Source organism: Pelecanus crispus, chromosome 2 (genome assembly GCF_030463565.1).
Source record: "Pelecanus crispus isolate bPelCri1 chromosome 2, bPelCri1.pri, whole genome shotgun sequence".
In the NCBI taxonomy this organism is placed as follows: domain Eukaryota; kingdom Metazoa; phylum Chordata; class Aves; order Pelecaniformes; family Pelecanidae; genus Pelecanus; species Pelecanus crispus.
Window position 1 is genome coordinate 34,865,812 of NC_134644.1, and position 18,117 is coordinate 34,883,928.

The following is an 18,117-nucleotide window of genomic DNA, read 5'->3' on the forward strand; positions in this document are numbered from 1 at the left end:
CAGCAGGTCAAGCGGGGCACCTCCCCTGGTAGGCTCGCTTACCAGCTGCATTAGAAAGTTATCCCCCACATGCTCCAGGAACTTCCAAGACTGCTGCCTCTCTGCTGTGTGGTATTTCCAGCAGATGTCTGGCAAGTTGAAGTCCCCCATGAGAACAAGGGCTAGCGATTGCGACACTTCTGCCAGCCGCTTATAGAATGCCTCATCTACCTCTACCTCCTGGTTGGGTGGTCTATAGCAGACTCCCAACAGGACATCCGCCTTTCCAGCCTTCCCCCTCATCCTTACCCATAAGCATTCCACCTTGTCATCACCACTGTCAAGCTCTATGCAGTCGAAACACTCCCTAACATACAGAGCCACCCCACCGCCTTTCCTACCCTGCCTATCCCTTCTGAAGAGCTTATAGCCCTCCAGTGCAGCACTCCAGTCATGAGAGTCGTCCCACCACGTTTCCGTGATGGCGACTATGTCATAGCCATCCTGCTGCACAAGGGCCTCCAGCTCCTCCTGTTTGTTGCCCATGCTACGTGCATTGCTGTACATGCACTTAAGCTGGGCTGTCGATTTTGCCCCCAATGTTGCCATGCCGCCCCTGGGCTCCTTACTAGCGGGCCTGTTTATATCCCCTTCCCCCTTCAAACCTAGTTTTTTAATGATCTTCCTTTCTGTTCTGAGACATAGAAAGCTTCCATAGTCATGGCAAATAAATGATTTGCGAACTGTATGTGCGGTTTTTAGCTGTCCAAGTTTTTTGTCTCCACCTTTTTAGCTTTACTTTTTTGCTGGAATTCTGGCAGAGGTAAGGAGAGGAGATGGAGAATACAATTAAGGTTTAAGATAATCGAGGTTGTGATTTATTTATTCATTCCTGTGGACACAGTCCACAGGTGATAACTGCTACCTTGAACAGTCTAGGTTTTGTCGCTGGTTACTCTTACCCAAAATGGTCACTTAGCCTCTGTACTGCATTATGTTGTGGGCTGCTGAAAATGCACTTAATTTTTCATATACTAATGATAATACTTTAATTGCATTAATTTCAGATTTAAAATGAAAAAATATATTCCAAACCTCAGGGAAATGTTCTTAGCAGTTTATTTCATTGGCAACTGCTTTAACAAGCAGGGGAAGGGGCTGGAAATTAAGTGCAATCGTAACATACACAGGCCAGTCCATCCATGACTGCTGACTTATGTGAGACCTGACTTGTGATGGTGTAGAACCTCTGATTTGTTGACTGAAAGGTTTTGTTTTCCTGCCATTATCACCTATCCTGCCATACTGTTCTCTCGACTACCAATCGACAGAATATGAAGCGCGTAGATGACTGCCATAGAGCTGTGCTATTTTTAGAATAGGCCCTGAGCCCAAGTTTGATCCTACATTTTGACTGCTCAGAAGCTTAAGCTCATCTAAAATAGTCTGTCCCCTCTGCTTGTGGCTTTGGGATTCCAGCATTTGCAAGTTACTTTTCATTTATTAATTCCTTTTTTGGACTGCCCTTTCCCAGCAGCTCTTCAGATTGAAGTGAATATAAAAGCTTTCCTTTCCCAGACTGTTTGGAAGATATAAATATAGCTGATTAGACTTGATTAGAATGTGAGTGTTGTCTGAACATGGATTCAATGTATGTTCTTCCTGGTTCCCTATGCTTTCAATGCAAATTATCAGTTCTGTCCTGTGCATTTTTTTTAGCCATTGCATAGTGGTTTGAGGCTCAGAACAATTTGGCAGGTTTTTTTGTGAACAGTTCTCCTTCCAGAAAACTGTAGGTCTTGGGACCAGCCTTGCCCCTTTGTCCTAGAGCGCTCAGGCACTTGCCTCTTGCTACTAAGAGCCAGAGATGAGGCAGATGAGGGATGCGTGGAAGCAGCAGCTGCAGCTGCCCACATCTGCCTGCTGAGGTGTGACTTTGCTGGGCTGTAGCCTCCCTCTCCAGTTGTTTCATCCCTTCTATGGGACAGACTGCCTAGCAAACTGAAGGTTGCATGATTTGGCTAAATGAGCTTGAACTATGGATAAAAGCCGCCTTGGGGCTGATTCTGGATTTAGGAATACCAGTTGGATTCCTGTACTTACAAAAGTCAAGTTTGTGACACATTTTGGCAGTATCATAGTATATTGTAAAGGTATTTTCAGTTACAGTAAGTAGCTGCATTAAGATTTTCAAGGTGGTTTACTTAGCTAAAGGGAGAGGTTATATTTAGTTGAAATGTGTTGTAATTTTCCTTTCAGAATTATGAAACCTTCCTTTCAATTGTATTTTTTTTTTCACTTTTGCAGTCTATAAATTGGTTGCTTCCACAAGGAAAATTAAGATCATATTGCTCCTCGGGAGAAATCCTGGTTTTACTGAAGTCAGGCAAAATAATTACAGTTCACCCACTGAAGTCACAGTTTCATCCTTTTAGCATTGCCCCAAATTCACCCTCACAGTAAAAACAGCTCCTAAGCTGGTGTATCGATAACATTTTGGTTTGTGGATCTGTTCATTATTAGAGTTCAAGATGAGGAAGAAAGTTAGATGAAAACTGAATCTGGGTTCACTGAAACATTTTGAAAAAAACAGGAGAGGACCAGGACTGAACTTCACTGCTGTCCTGGTCCAGCTAACCAGGAGGGGTTTGCGTGGTTTCATAACAACAGTATTGACCGGCATGAGATGTGACCTTTTCATAGCACAGTTAGCGGTCAATTTGTTACTGCTCTCAGGGGCACGTTTGTGCATGTAACGCTGTTTCTCCATGTGCTTGAATGCTCCCCAGTGAGGGGTGGAGGAGCTGGGAAAGGAGGGAGATGCCAGCAGGCAGCACAGCGGGGGCGATTGGTATGTGCCCACAGCCCAGTATGTGGCCTGGCATCTCAGGTCCATTCCTTGGCCCGCACATTAAAGGCGGCCCTGTTTAGTGCTTTATGTAAAATATTTTTTCTTGGCCAAGCTTCCAATGGCTTGTAGTGGCAGTTCTCTAACTATATATGTTCTTTGGTATTTAAGAAAACATCTTCCTTGCCTCAGAATTTAACAGAGCAATTGTTGTCCCAATCTACATGGGTATTTATCTACTATAAATCTACTATAACTTTATAATGTGCTTGTAGCATGTTATGTAAAGCCACCTCATCCCTCCATGAATACAAGCGTGGATTTAGAAAGACCCTACTTTTGAGATCTAATTATTTGACTTAAAAGGGCAGCTTTGAATAGCAAAACAAAGCAAACATTTGTGGGTTATTTTTTTTCCCACAAAGACTTTTTTCCCCAAGATGTTTACAGTGCACTCCATTGTGCTACTCTTGTAAAAATTATCAAATCTCACAGGAAAATAAACACATTTTGGATTAACAAAAAAATAAACAAAACCCACACCTCTGCTTTTCAGGAGAGGGTGATTTAAAAGAAGAAAACTATTTCTGATGTAGGAATAATTATTCTATTTAGTTCTTACTATTTCTAGCAGTTAAGCAATAATTCTTACTAGTTCTTAGTAGCTTTGGAGGTAGCCCCATGATCATCAGGCCTGACCTGTCTAACTTGGAGTCCTACAACAAAACCTGCCTTAAGTTTGCCCTGTAGGTGTATTAGAACTTTTTTTCCAGAGACATGGCCACTGTTGATGTAAAGCTCATTCGTAAGTTGCTGCAGTGGTTAAAATGTGTGCCCATTTCTGGTTTGAATTTTCCTAATCAATGGATTTTTCTTAAAGCCTTGTTTCTTAAAATAACAAACATTTTACTACACCACTGGACATCTTGCCCTGAGTATATATAGACAGTGCCAAGCCACCCCTGAACTTCTTCAGTAAACTTAGTATCTCAGGTCTTCGAGTTTCCAATTTCCAATGGTTTTCCAAACCTATTTTATGCTTTTAGCATGTCTATCCATCCTCAATTTTTCAGCATGCTTTTTCAGGTATCTATACTGGAACAGGTTACAGTATCCCAAGAATATTCTCTCTGGTATATGCATATCACCTCACTACTGTTGCTCAGTACAACCTTGTTTATACATCCAAGGATTTTATTAGCCTTTTTGATCCCGATGTAATCCTAGGAGCCTCATATTTAGTTGGCTGTCTTCTGCTGTGGTCCTAAACCTTTTGCATAGCCATTGGTTTTCACAATGCAGTTCTCCAGACAGCAAGCGTGGCCTCCATTTCTTGGCTTAAGTCCAAAAAAGCACTTAAACCCACCTATATATTACAAGTTAGAGATGGTGTTCCTCTTGGTGCTCCAACCATAGGGACCTAGTAGTCTGTCATCCAGGAGCTCTCAGGCTCCAGGTCAGTTGTTCTGACCAGCCAGACTACCCGGCATCAGGAGATCCAGTGCAAAACACTGTATGGGGGTACATATTATCTGCTCAGTAGATGTGCAACAAGCTTGAAATGCCTGAAGTACGCTGAACGTGTTGCAAGCTGTCACAGGTAATGTATTGCAAGCTATCATACGTTATGTGCTCTAGGGTTCCTTTATGTATGTCCATCCAGGTGTGTCTGGTGGAGCTAGACATGGCAGATACATTGCACGTATGCACTAATGTCTCTCTAAGAAAGCTGGGCATAACCATGGAAGACCCGGTAAATCTCATATTGCTCATATAACTCTACTTGCCTCATTAATGACGTAAAAGGGGCAAAATGCTTTGCTGGTCTGAGACATTTGTTTGTTGCTATCTGACTTTGCTTTTGGCGACCTGGCTTGTATTGTTTGTATGCAATTTACCTCAGCCTTGCTGCAAAATATGGAGATTTTAGTTCTAACTTGATAAATAACTGTGTCAGCAGAGTAAATGACTTGTGTATGTATTTCCTAACCTAAATGTGATTTATTTATTTGATAGCTCTCTGTAATTTTTTTAAATTATTTGAGCTTCGAGATTGAGGAAAGTACCTTTGAATTTATGAAGCCCTTAAGCATGTGCTTAACTTAAGTCTCATGCTTATAACCAAGTATGTGTTGTTGAGGTCTTGTGCTGAATCTAGGACTTAATTTCTAGTAGACTTATTTATGTGAACAGAAAGGCATATTTTAAGAGGAGAAAGAAGTGATAAGTCATCAGCTAGTTCCAAAAGCCTGAGCTAATTTGCATGAGAAAGATGCGAGTCTGTCTGTATTGTTATATGAGAGATGGTAGAGACCCATACATTTATCTAGCGTAATGCTCCTTATCCTCAAAACTTTGTAAAGTTTTATTCTCCCATTGTTTGTCACAAAATCCCCTAAAGCTACAGATACGTCTTTCTTTGTCCCAGAAAATTCCTTTGAAGCTTGAATTGAGCTTAAGCACGTATAGAATCACAGTTTTCTCCTCACTTGAAAAATGCCTATCCCATGGGTTCATGGAACTGCAAAGAAAAAGCAACGTGTATTCCTGCACAGGCAACACTAAAGGCTTTCTACACAGAAAACTAATCAGAGACATTCCCGCACTACATGTTTCCAAGCAGAGCACATGGATTAAGTGATTCATTTTTACACCCCCAGGGGTTTGGAATATGGTCCCTTAGTTCCAGGAGGGAGCAGAACCAGACCATTTGAGCACCTCCCCTGATTTCTTTCTGCTCCCAAACCATCTGCTTCTTTGTGTGGTAATAGTCTTCTGCTGTTCGTTAGCCTAGTTAATCCTCTAGTATAAGCAGTAGTAATTTATGCTGGATGTTTAGGTTTCACATGGTACTAATGGTATCTAATGAACTGTGGCTACAGGAACATCTGTTCTATACAATAGCTGTTTTTTTTCTTTTTTTAATCCTGGTGATTAGATATACAAAAAATAGTTAGGCGTTCCTTAGGCTGCGGAGATTAGAACTCAAAACTTGAGTACTGCAATAGGCCAGATTTAACATTACCCATGCAACCTTAATTTAGCTTCCACTTGTTTATGCATTGTTGGATATTGATGCATGTTATTACTCGATACTTTTTCAGAGAATACTTGCCAAATGAAAAAGGAGCTGAAGGAAGGTTGAGTGGGACACCTGTAAGACTGCAGTATCCTCATATATGCATATGTCTAGAAGCTAGAGAACATATCTTTATTTTATTTTGTATGTAATATTTATATGATACAATTGAGCAATATGGCAGAAGAATCTATGCAATAATTAATTTACAAGTAAGAAAACTGCAAAAGTTGAAACTAAGTTATTAATGTTAATGAAGGCTATGCTCCAGAATAACGTGAGTGAGAAATGGGATATGCTAAAAACAAACAGTAATATACTGTTTGTACTTTACAAGGAAAGTAAGAAGAGAAAAGTGCTACTTAATTATAATGTTGCAGAGTTAATAATGCAGTAGAAATCTTAGCTCTTTCTAATTTGAGTGCTTAATTTCTCAGTCTTAATGTTGCAGTAATGCAGTTTCCAGATTTAATTTCCTTGTATTTATTTGGTTTTAGCAACTCAGAAGGCAAATAAGAGAAACACATTGTGAAACCCCTGTAATGAGATCTTAGTGCTGCTAACATGCCCTACATTTTCTGTAAAGTTGCTGGTTGCATTTAGAGTCACCTCAGCAGCGCTAAATCATTTCAACAGTTTACTCTTACCTCCAGTGTCATAAAAGTTCTCCAAGTTTAGGAAATGCATTTGAAAAAACAGAACAAAAAACCTCATGTTCCTGTATGAAAATGTCACCTTATAACATCCATAGCTTTAAAAATAAAAACCAGGCGTGAACCCTTTATCCTTCCCCCATGGGACTCTAAAGGAGCTATTTAAACTCATGTGATTGTGCAGTTAAAGGCTGGGCTGACTCAGCAAAGTGTTTAACTACCTGTTTAAATTCTGTTGCGATCAATAGAATTTGAGCATATGCTTAAATATTATGTTGAAAAGGGATGGATTTACACACATGTTTTAAAGCTAAGCATGTACCAAAGTAGGCCTTTGAAGCAAGTCGGAAGAATTCAGGTTGTAAAAGCCCTACCTTTGGGGTGGCTGACTTCATAAGTAAAGTGTTTTGATAAATTTTTATATATAATCTAAAATATAAAGGACAATGCTGTAGTTAGCATGCTCTGTGAATTAGTGAACATAGGATAGTTTATATGTCTGTCAGTTTAAAGCGTGTACGCCAAAATTAAGAACGCTTGCAGCTAAATACCTGAATGTACATTTTCTGCTCTTGAAAATAGTTTGCTTTTATTTAGTTACTGAAGTATTTGAAGTCAGTTAGAGCTGTGAATGCTGTCTTTAAAAATACAGCTGTATATAAGAAGTTTTAAACATGTGTGGGTACCTAATACCAGGATCCCACACTCCAGCATTTTCCATGTTCTGACCTGTTTTTAACTTATTCCTCCAGTGTTTCCCTGTAATACGAGACTTGATTATTTTGAGGCACTGAATCACTAAACAGAGTCATGTTCTGGTTGGCTCAAGGGCATAAGCAATTCCACTTTTTTATTTACTTCTGTCTATAAAAAGCTTTTTCTGCATTGGAGAAGATTTCTGTTTCTACTGGTGATCTCCCTTGCACTCATGTTAAACGTCTTCTGCCCTGTACCGTCAAAGTGCCAGGTATTTCCCACAAAACATTTGGGTATTTTTATTTTCAAGAGAAAAATGCTCACAATACCAAATTGTCAGCTGTCAGTAGGACGATGGTATGTGTGGTGTTCATCCCGTCTTGCACTGTAATGCCCTACCTGTCCTGTGCTGCCACTGCCCCTGTCCTTGCCCCTTTACAGAGCTGGGTGTATTGCTGTCTGCAGAGCTTCGCCGCTTCCCCAGGAGCGCTCCTCCTGGGCAAAACTGGGGGTCGGGAAGAGAGAAGGCAAGGAGAGGGGGGTGTTTAGCGGTGATAGGTACTAACTTGAGGATACTGTAGGAGAAACCCCTTTGTCAGCTGCTGCGGTCTCCGTCTGTCCAGGGGACAGATCCTAACTCTCAGCAGGACCAGGTCATTTGGCACATGGAGGAGGCAAAGGTTTTGGATGATGGAGGAGACTTGAGCCACAGACCTCCCAGGTGCCATCAAGTATCCAAACGTCACAGGAGTGTCATAGTACTTTGTTACTGTGGATCTTTTCTTTGGTAACACAATTATGAGAAGTTTGAAAAAAAAATTGCCCTTGGCTACAATCTGTCCTGTTAGTTGAAGAGCAGACAGTCGATCCTTTGCCTAACAGCAGAACCAAGGCTCAAGTACTGGGCAGATTCTTGAGTCTTCACTAGCAAAAGGTGCTGGAGATAGTTGGGAATTTGGTGGATTTCTAGAAAGCTCCGAGACAACCTCTGTATTGGCTTCTTGCTTACAGTGAGGAATCACGTCCCTGTGGGCACTGTTGCTCCCCTGGAGCAGGGACATGGAAGGGAATTCGTAATTTTGGTAGGTGAGTGGTCAGGCTGCTGTATCATATATATAGGTAGTGACAGGCTTTGATCACCTGTGTAACAAGTGCTATAAGGCAGAGCAGGACCCAGAGAAGTAAAGTACCATCTGTAACAGTGAAATGAAACTTATCTACGTGTGGGTATATTAATCAGCAAACAAGATACGCAACTTTTGAAATATCATTATGGAAAATAAACTTCACATAGCATGCGTGAAACCTGCCAAGACACACAGGAGTATGGTGCTGTTGTCTGATACACCGTCAAACGCTGCTCTTCTGAAAGCACATCGTCTTGTAAAATTGAGAAAGACGCCGTGAAAATTGCCTAATGCTTCTAAAAATAAGTGTGAGCTGCTCAGCCCCTCTCCAAATTTTAGCAAGTCAACCGAATAGTGCATAGTTGGTAACCGTGTCTAACATGCTGTGCCACAACTGGTGACTTACTATAAGAATTGTATCAAGCATGCTAAATACGGAAAGGCTGCTTATAACTGCACGCACAAAACCCGGTCCCTCATTAACATCTGCCCCCACCTTCTGCTCCCCCCCAGCCCTGTTAGCTTCAGAAATCGCCTCTCCCGAGGCGGCTGCAGGTCCTGCACGGAGCAGGCAGCAGCCTGGCTCCTCCGCCAAAGCCAACTGCGGCGTAGCCAGAGAAACGGGCAGCAAAAATAGAACAGCAGGATGGCTGAGCGTGGGCGAGGCAGAAACCACATTGCCAGCAAAACCTCCCGGCGTTATTTTAGGACCGATACAGCGGCTGTGGCGTTTTGCTCGCTTTTCACAAAATACTCCCCGGGGGAGGGCAAGGAGGGAGAGGGGCGCGAGTCCCGGGCGAGGAGCGTTTCGGTCCCGCTCCCTGCTTGCCTTCCTCCCTCCCTGGCTTCTCCCCACCGAAACGGGTTGGGCAGGGGGAAGGGGTTAATCCCGCTCGAGGCCGAGCGGCGGAGGGACGGCGGACGGTTTGAAAGACAGAGACTGGACAGCTGTGTTTGCTGTGGTATTTTTAAACGCATTAATGCAGGCTCCGATCACCCGGCCATGCTTGACCTATTTTTGGCTCAGGCCGGCCATTGTTCTATTTCTGCCGCCGCTGGGCCACGCGGGTGTCGATTCAAATGCAAATGAGTTATCCCTGCCGCTCCCGCCAACTTCACCCAGCCGCCCGGCCGAGGGCAGGGAGAGCGGAGGGGCGCGGGGACAGCGACACTGGTCCGGGCTGGGGTAATTCAGACTAAACCCTCGGGGGTTCCCGGTCCCTGCCAAGGTGGCTTATTGGGTTTGATGGTTTGTAAGAGGCTGTGTTTCCCCCCCGCCCCGCCAGAAAGCCCGAAGCGCAGAGATATTTCTTCATTTCTTCTTCCACCTGCCGTTGGCTGCCCGAACGCAACTGCTCAAACTCGGCGGCGCGCAGCCCCCCGCACACTCGCAGCTCCCTTCCAGCAGGCGGGGGCTGCCGAGAGTGGATTTGGGGTTTTTTCCCCTCTCCCGATAGATACTTGTGCAAATGCTTAAACATTGCTAATTGCCGAAGCGTATTATCTTACAACCCTCGCTGGAGGAGGTAGGACTGCAGAGGGTCGTGCCCGACGCCCCTGTGCAAGTGCAGTGATGAATCTCTCGTGTAGCTGAAGTGCAGACTGGTTGGAATATGCTGCAGACAATTTACGAGAGTGAATCGTGTTTTTCCTCAGATGGGGTTTCTGGACGTGAACAGCTCTTGGCTCAGCAAAGAATGCACAGTATGATCAGCTCAGGTAAGAGACAGCTCCGTACCTCAGACTTCAGTGGCTGACCCGGAAAATACAGCCTAGGACGACAAGAAAAACACCCCTCCTTTAAAGAAGTGACTTTATTTTTGTGGGCTTTATGTAAGTTGTTGTTAAATCATTATCTCTACGATAGCATGTTAGCTAGCAGCTGCTGCTTTTGCGGGCAGTTTGTCTCCTTCAGCCTGCTGCTTTCCAGCCAGAGCAAAATGCTCACAACCGAAATCTAGTTTGGGATTCCTTGTTTGTTTTGTTGCGTGGTTGCAAAATGGGGCTCATGGCACAGGCTTATTCACGGAGAGAGGCTTCCTCACACAGACCTTGTCAGGAGGCTGCAGTTAGAGCCCCTCATAGGCAATTCTGGTCATATGTCTATTGTAAACAGGATTTGGTCTTTCTGTGAGTTTCCTTTTCTCCAGTTTGCATACAAAGGGAGTTTAATACTAATCCCCTTCTCTTTTTGTCACAGTGTTACTTTAAAATGTCTTTAATATGCATGGCTTATTTTGTTACTTTAAAAATATTTGTGAACCTGGCAATGGTAGTCATATGTAATGACTTGCTGAGATGTAAATTGGATGTATTTTTTAATGAAGGTATTTCAAAGCTGCTCTGAAAGAACACTGGACGTTTCCTCATGTATTTGAAGCTACCCTTGTATTTTCTAGGTTTTTTGCTAGCTGTGTTTGAGAACTGCAAATGATGTACTGAGGATGAATTAAGTTGGAAGAATTGTTGCCATTCAGATAAAATGTCAATTTAGACGGGCTAAAAAAGTCAAAATTTCAGGTTACTCTTGTCCATTCTCTTCTAAACTCTGTGAATTCCAGCTCTGTTTTTATTGGGCTGAAACTCTGTCTTCTGAGGCACAATGTTATCTGGTTTATATCTTTTTAATCATAGGTTTCTGACTTTGGTTTTCATAAAGTTGGCTTTAGAGAGGACCTATATGTAGAATGCAGGGTGAATTGTTTACATGTACTGTAGTCTTAGTTTACTCTCCTTTTTCTTTTTCTTTTCTGTTTCTTGTTCCTTCACAAAACTTGGCAGTGCTTCTCAGTTTTTATGTTTAATTATGTGTGTAGACCACAGCTCTCTTCACATATTGCCTGTTTTCATGCACCTGTTGAACCCATGTATGTTTGTTTGTTTGTTTAAAAAAACTGTTTCTTTTCCTGCTTTATAGAATAAGAACTTAAAGTTTCATTTGTGTTTCTTTCTCACATACAATTTCAGAGCAGAATTCTAGTTTCAGATATGAAAATACATTGTGAGAGGTTGTGTCAAATGGTAGTATCTTTCCTGTTAGAAAAGACTTAGATACGTCTTAACCTCATGACTAGTGTTTTTCAACACAGAAAGCCAAGGCTACCTCATAGTGATTATAGAGTGAAGGAGGGAATGAGGTTGAAAAGCTATTATGTGCAGGTTAAAATAATGAGAACACCTAAGGGAAATGGAGACTTCTGACTGGTAATCTTTAAGATCGGCAGTTTTTCTATTCCTTTATAAAGCTGCTGGATTGGTTTGTTTCTTTTTGGATTTCTCAAAGAATGTACTATTTCCCTAACTTCTGAGACGAGATGTTGATCACCGATTACAGTTCCTTTGTCAAGGACAGAAATGAGGTGAAAGACTTGTTTACAAATATGAACAATGAAGCTCTAGCAAAGACAGTGGGTAAAAGCAGAAGGTTCTTTGAAAGCGTTATGGTTCTGCAAAGCCACCTACAGTGTTGAGCTCTTGTTCAAGAATTATTGCTTTTCTTTGGTTTTCCTGAACAGCTCAGCAGGTGTCCAGTGCTTTTGTATTGGTCAAAGAGATAAGACTGACTGCTTCCCTTCCCTCCTATTGTTTTTTCAATACTGTGTCAAGTTGAAGTTAGCTGTACACAAGTGAAAATTTGGGGGTTTAGCTCACTGTGCTACCCTGTAACTGCTAACTAATGTTGCTTGAGTAATAGCAATTTTCTCATTCGAAACACAAGAAAGGGAGGTAATTTTCTGTAGGTTTATAGCTCTGCTTTTCTTCACTGGAGACAAGAATATCATTTGACAGTTGATTTTTATCTGACATTACATTAGGACTGTATAACATATACAATTTCCCCTGTGGTACCAAGTAGAATAGAGAGAGGTTTAGACTTTAAAAAAACCAAAAAAATCCCAAAACAACAACTTAGTCAAGAACGTTATTCAGGTAAAAGATGCTTAAATATATATTCTGTAGAACACAAAATATTCCTCAGTGTTTCTGTTGGCCTTTAAAATACACAACTAGACTGCAAGTAGTTGACATTGTACATAGTCTGCAGTTTAATTCATGTCACATGAAACCACAGAGCCTGATGCTGGTGTTGATTACCTTCAGTTCCCTCGAGTTCAGGGCTTGCAGGATCAGGCCTGGTAACTTTTCAGGTATTGTCTCCCTCTATGCTGCATATAGGGGAGAAAGAAATAGCCAGGGTATGATGTCGTGCTCTAGTGTTTGGAGTAGCTAGAATCAGTCACTTGAATTTTGCTTATTGCAGTGTCCTTACTTTAAAGTCATCTTCACTTACATGTATGTGACTTTTGCTCAGGTTATAACGTTGCGCATATTTAAGAAAAGAGCAGATCCCTGAACATTTACACTCTGCACCCTTGATATTCTTGAAGTTGTTGAAGCAAGCACAACTTAAACGCTCAATGAATTTTTAGGTTTGCTAGTTTCCAGATGCAGTGGGCATGTATTATGCAACTCGGATTTTAAATTAGGCTGGAGCCATCCCCAGAGAGGGCAGATTCAATGGCCAATGGATATGCATTTGCAAGGCAAACTGTCTAAGGAATTTCTGACAATAGCAGGCATAGGAAATACTTCTGTCATGTCAAGCAGTTCTTCTGGTATTCCCTCAATTACTGCTTTGCCTGTCTGTCTCCATCCCTGCTTGTAAATCATACTATGAATGAGATGATCTGGATAGGTACCAATCAAAAGTCTAATTATGAATGGAGCAATCTAGATCGGCACTGACTCAAGAAGCTGTGTAATTTGCAGACACCTACACCTTACTGCAGAGAGCAGTTTCAGCTATCTTGTGAAGACTGAACTAGAGTCTCCCATATGGTACTGTTGCTCTAAAATGCAGCAGTAAGTGCTGTGCATCTTTATTTAAAAAATGATGCTGATGTATTCTTATTTGATACTGTAATTATTTTAGTTTCATGAGTTAAAAATAGATCTGGAGTCTAAAGCTTCTTACTTAACTGGAATTACTATTTAACTATGCTGTTGCTTTTATTTTACCCAAAAAGTCTCAACCTCCATGTACCACAGTGGACCTAGCATTCAGCTGGCCTCTTATCTTACCACAATGCAAGTAACCTACGTTTGCTTCACTGGCCATATGTTGACGTATAGCCTTGCACTGGCTTGCCTAAATTCTGCCTTGGCTTTTATTGGATAAGGCATCCTCTGCTTCCTGCCCAAAGCTGTCGTGTTGAAAAATCAAGAGTTCAAGGAGATCTTGAGCTTAAAGCCTTGGCTCGTCACTGAGTTGACGGGTGACCTGAGTAAGTTATGCAATCCTGCTTACATCAGCTAACCCTTCCGTGAAATATGGAAAATGATACTTGTCAGGCTCAGAAATCTATAGAGCAAAACTATTCTAAAGGGAATAAAATGATTCAGAGTGATTAATTTGATTGACTTCATCTACCTACAGGCTTGCAAAACACCTGCAATTTCACGAATGTAGTAAGTGAATGTAGCTGCAGTATTTTATTCTCTGCACCAGTCAGAAAATTCAAGCTGTGTCACTTGAATATAAATGACGGAATCAATGCTACATGCATCATGTTGTACATGGGTTGAGAGGTCCTCATGAGCTATCTTCCCTCAGTAAACCCCGATGTACAAAATTTTTGTCATGTTGTATCTATCGTGTGGCTGTACGACATAACATGTTTGTATACATGCCTTTATTTTGCCTTCAGGGAAAATTCTTTGGTATTTGTTCTCCTGTTTTTTTCTGGCCAAACAAAACTTTCACCTGCTCAACTGTTCCTGTGGAGAGATTGCAGAAAGCAAATTCATTTAAAGGTTTGCTCTGATATTCATGAAAAACTTGACATATTTGCATATCTGAATCAGGTAACGTGAACTTCTTACAGATATAAAATGTTGCATATGTGGCATCTCAGGCAATAAGTCTTCTGAGACGGTGAGAATAGATGTGCTGAGCTTTTGCTTTGTGATTCTCTTCAGAATAATGAAAAAACTGAGTGTGAAAATTCAGTTCAGGGAAGTTCTGGATAACAGCTGGAGAGGCTTTTTCAATGCCTCTTGTAAAAGCTAGGTAGAAAAAAATCTAGTGCTTCATAGTAGTAGCTGAAGTATTTGAATTAATTGTTACGGAAGAGTGAGGCCTTAGCCTTAACAATTAATACAATGAGAAGAGACAAGAAACACAGACCTGCAGGTCTTACATAGTTAAAATCTCACTGGTTTTGAATAGAGGCTCTGCCCAGTAATGGATGCTAGACAAGACATTGGTTTTGAATTCGTTTGAACAAAAATGTGGTAAAATGGAATGAAGCTGCTTTTTCTGTTTTACATTATTGAGAAGACATTGAGTACAGATCAATGTTGCCAACTTCATGTGTCCTCTAATGCTGTAACATTGTTTTTTCTCTTTTTTTTTTATTTAAGTCCCAGATTCTGGAGCCACGTGATTACCTGACAGTCTTACTTTGTATTAGAAGATATATTTATAGGTTGTGGGAAAAGCCTGGAATAAGAATTTCAAAGTACAAGATTGACAAGAATAGCAAGCTACAAATGATGGAAAGTAAATAAAAAAGAATGCAGGACATCATTTCAAAACCACTTTGAGCATCTTTCCTGGTACCACTAAACACTGCATGTAATGCAGAGGTTCACTAGTACTGGCACTAGAACACTACACTAGTTCTCCTCTCTTTGGTGTGTTGAGCTAGATCACTTTATTGGAAAAGAGCTCTTTACTTCAGCCACTTATTATTTTAGCTGTTCAGCTTTATAACGCCTATTGGTTTGCACTGCACTCAAATGCACAGTTTCAGCCAGTCTTCCCTCCTGTAAAACTATGTCTAGGAGCCATTGAGTTCATTCAGGTTTGCGTTGGATATGAGGAGCACTTGTAACTCTTCCTACTACCAGAGGTTTAATCAGACCTCTGTTTCCGTACTGACTGCCTGGCCCCTTTCTTCTGCACAGTCTTTGCAGAGAAAGCAGAAGCTGTGAGAAAGCAGACTAGATAGACAGCCTGCAAACATAGTGTATATACACATTAATTCCAGGTTTTGGTATAGATGATGGGGAAGGTTTCAGGTGTTGTTGCATTTTAACTTTTCCCGACTACTATTGTGGGTGGGTTTTTTATGTGGTGGGTACAATCCAAAATATTGTAGAGAAACTAATTGGCAGATATTATTGTTAAACACATGAAAATCTAAAATGCCCTGTTCTGTGGATCTCTTTTAACAGGCTGACTCCTCTGGGTCAGTTATTCTTAGGCTAGTTATTTTCATCTTATGGCATTACAGGTCTAAGATTAGCCTGTTAGGCGTTATCATGCCATCTGAGTTACCTCCTAATATAACTGTACACCGGAATGATTATTTATAGACAGAGCATTCTGTCATTTTTGCTTTATTTCTGGTAGTTTAAATAAAGAAGAGCAACATTCAAGAAAAACCACAGATTCCTTCCTGCTGCCAAAACAACATGATAACTGCCTGCTGAGGGGCAGGGATATTGTTTAAAATGTGTGCTTGCAGCAGATGCAAACATCTTCTTTATCTCCCCCACTTGTACTAAAATGAGGTACCTCAGGGTACCACCTCTCCTGTCTATTCTGCAGGAGGGAGAGGAGTGCCAGATCGATGCACCGAACGACGGAGAAGACGGAGTTGTGGTTGCTGATGGGAACAAGGATACCCAGGTGCTATTTTTAGGGGCTGGCACCGTCAAGCTCCATGTTCAGTGTGAACATGTCACATATGCACACAGCTCCTCTAAAATGGACCCCTCTGGTTCTGTTACGTAGAAGTGATGTCTGCTGTTCCATTAGCCTTCTAGGTGCTTTTCACAGACATAACAAGAAGCTTCAGCAAATTGACACATTTTTAGTGAACTATGCTTTATGGCTGCTTCGCAAACATTTCTGCTCAGTAGAAGAACCTGAATCCTAAAGCGGAGCTGTCATTCAAAAACACAGTGAGGCACATTCTCTCCTAAGGAAGTTCACTGGGATCTTTGTGCTTGCATGGGTTTAACTAGGAGCAAGCTTTTAGTGGCAGTTTAGTAAAGAGCAGCAGAAATAGTAAAGTGGCAGTTCTTCAGCTGGGTGTTGGTGCAGCCTCTGACTGTAGTTGTTGCTCAGGAAGCTGGCAGTTTATAAAATAGTAAAATATTAATGGATTATAATTATCTAATGAACTCCATCTTTTCTTTTTAACCTTTCTCCTCTAAATAAATGGTGTGTTTCTGTCTTTGTGCACATTCTGGGTGTAATCAGGGGGCACCTGATTTGTTCTACTTTAAAATGTTACCAGTGTAAAAAGGCTTGCAAAATCAGTGGAAGCCTTTGCATGGTTGAATGATACAGTGCTGGTTTCACTCTCACATCGTATAATAAGCAGCTCGTTTCTTTTTGTCAGGCTGGCAGTTCTGTGCATGACTTTAAAGGTACTGTGGCATTTAGTATAATCTGAGCATGGCCAACACATCTGTTTTATTTGTTTTGTTGTCTCCTGGTTGTAAACTCCTTCCGGCTTGTAGAGTGTACAAAGATGACAAGAGCTCCAAGAATTCAAGTCCTTTGTGGATGAATGTGCTTGAAATGCAGGATGCTTTATTCTAATGATAACACGTTCCTTCTAGTAATGACACTGAGTATCATCAAAGGGAGACAAGAGAAGGAACGGAATGAATTCTTTGAAAATGCCAAATATATAAATAATGTTTTTACAATCAAAGACTATTGTTCTCTTTCATGATCCCTGTGGTTGAAGGTATGCATGCCACAGGGAGGAACCGCAGCTATTCAATTACAGTGAAGTCTGGAGTGGAATAATGAGGAAGGTTAATGTTAATTTAATAATTTCCCCCAATTGTTCTGTTCTTAATCCAAGTTTCCTTTTTCTTTCTTGGTGCCCAAGGCCACCACCTTGTTGGTGTTGCACAGTAACTGTATGAGAAGGAGTAGGGAAAACCGACTTTTAGTGCCTAATCTTACATAGAGATGCTTTTTGGTGTTTGCTGCTCCTGTTTAAGTTTAGTAAAATGTTAGTGATGCCCTTTTATTTACCTGTTCACAATTCCTTTTCTTGCAGAGACAGTAAGTTCTTAGTTCTCTTCATCTACTTGTTTGATCTCTAGATCAACATCCATATTGAAAAACATGGGGTTTTTTCCTAAGCCTTGTGAAGTCTTTTTTCTGTGGATACAAAAGAAGTAAAACTCCTGGACTGTTCAAGTTTTTGATATTCTACTTTGAATCTGACCTTGAAGTTTTAAAATGAATAAACAAATACACATATTACAATATCACTGAGAAACATAAAATAAAACACCTAGATTTTTTGAGATTTCGTGCTGACATGAATAGTGATGGAATTAGTATGAGGCACAGAACAGTGTAAGAAATAGCAAAAGCAAGATCATCAGTATGAGTCTTTATATTAACATATCTACTTTTACGTGTAGATATTTATTGTTAAAGGACTACATAGAAATTACTTACATGCCTCAAAACACTCATCATAAAAATCCTTGCACAGCAGCTGCTGAAATCTAGTGGGACCTAAATTCAGGAGAGCACTTTACCTCAGGCGTCCGGTAGATGCTCACCAGCCCGTGTCATGCATATGCTCGAGACTGTTACAGGCCTCAGAGACAGATCCACTCATTCCCACGCACACATCAGAAAGTTGGCATCCTTTTATTTGCTGTCACTGTTGTTCTTACAGGATCTGTTTC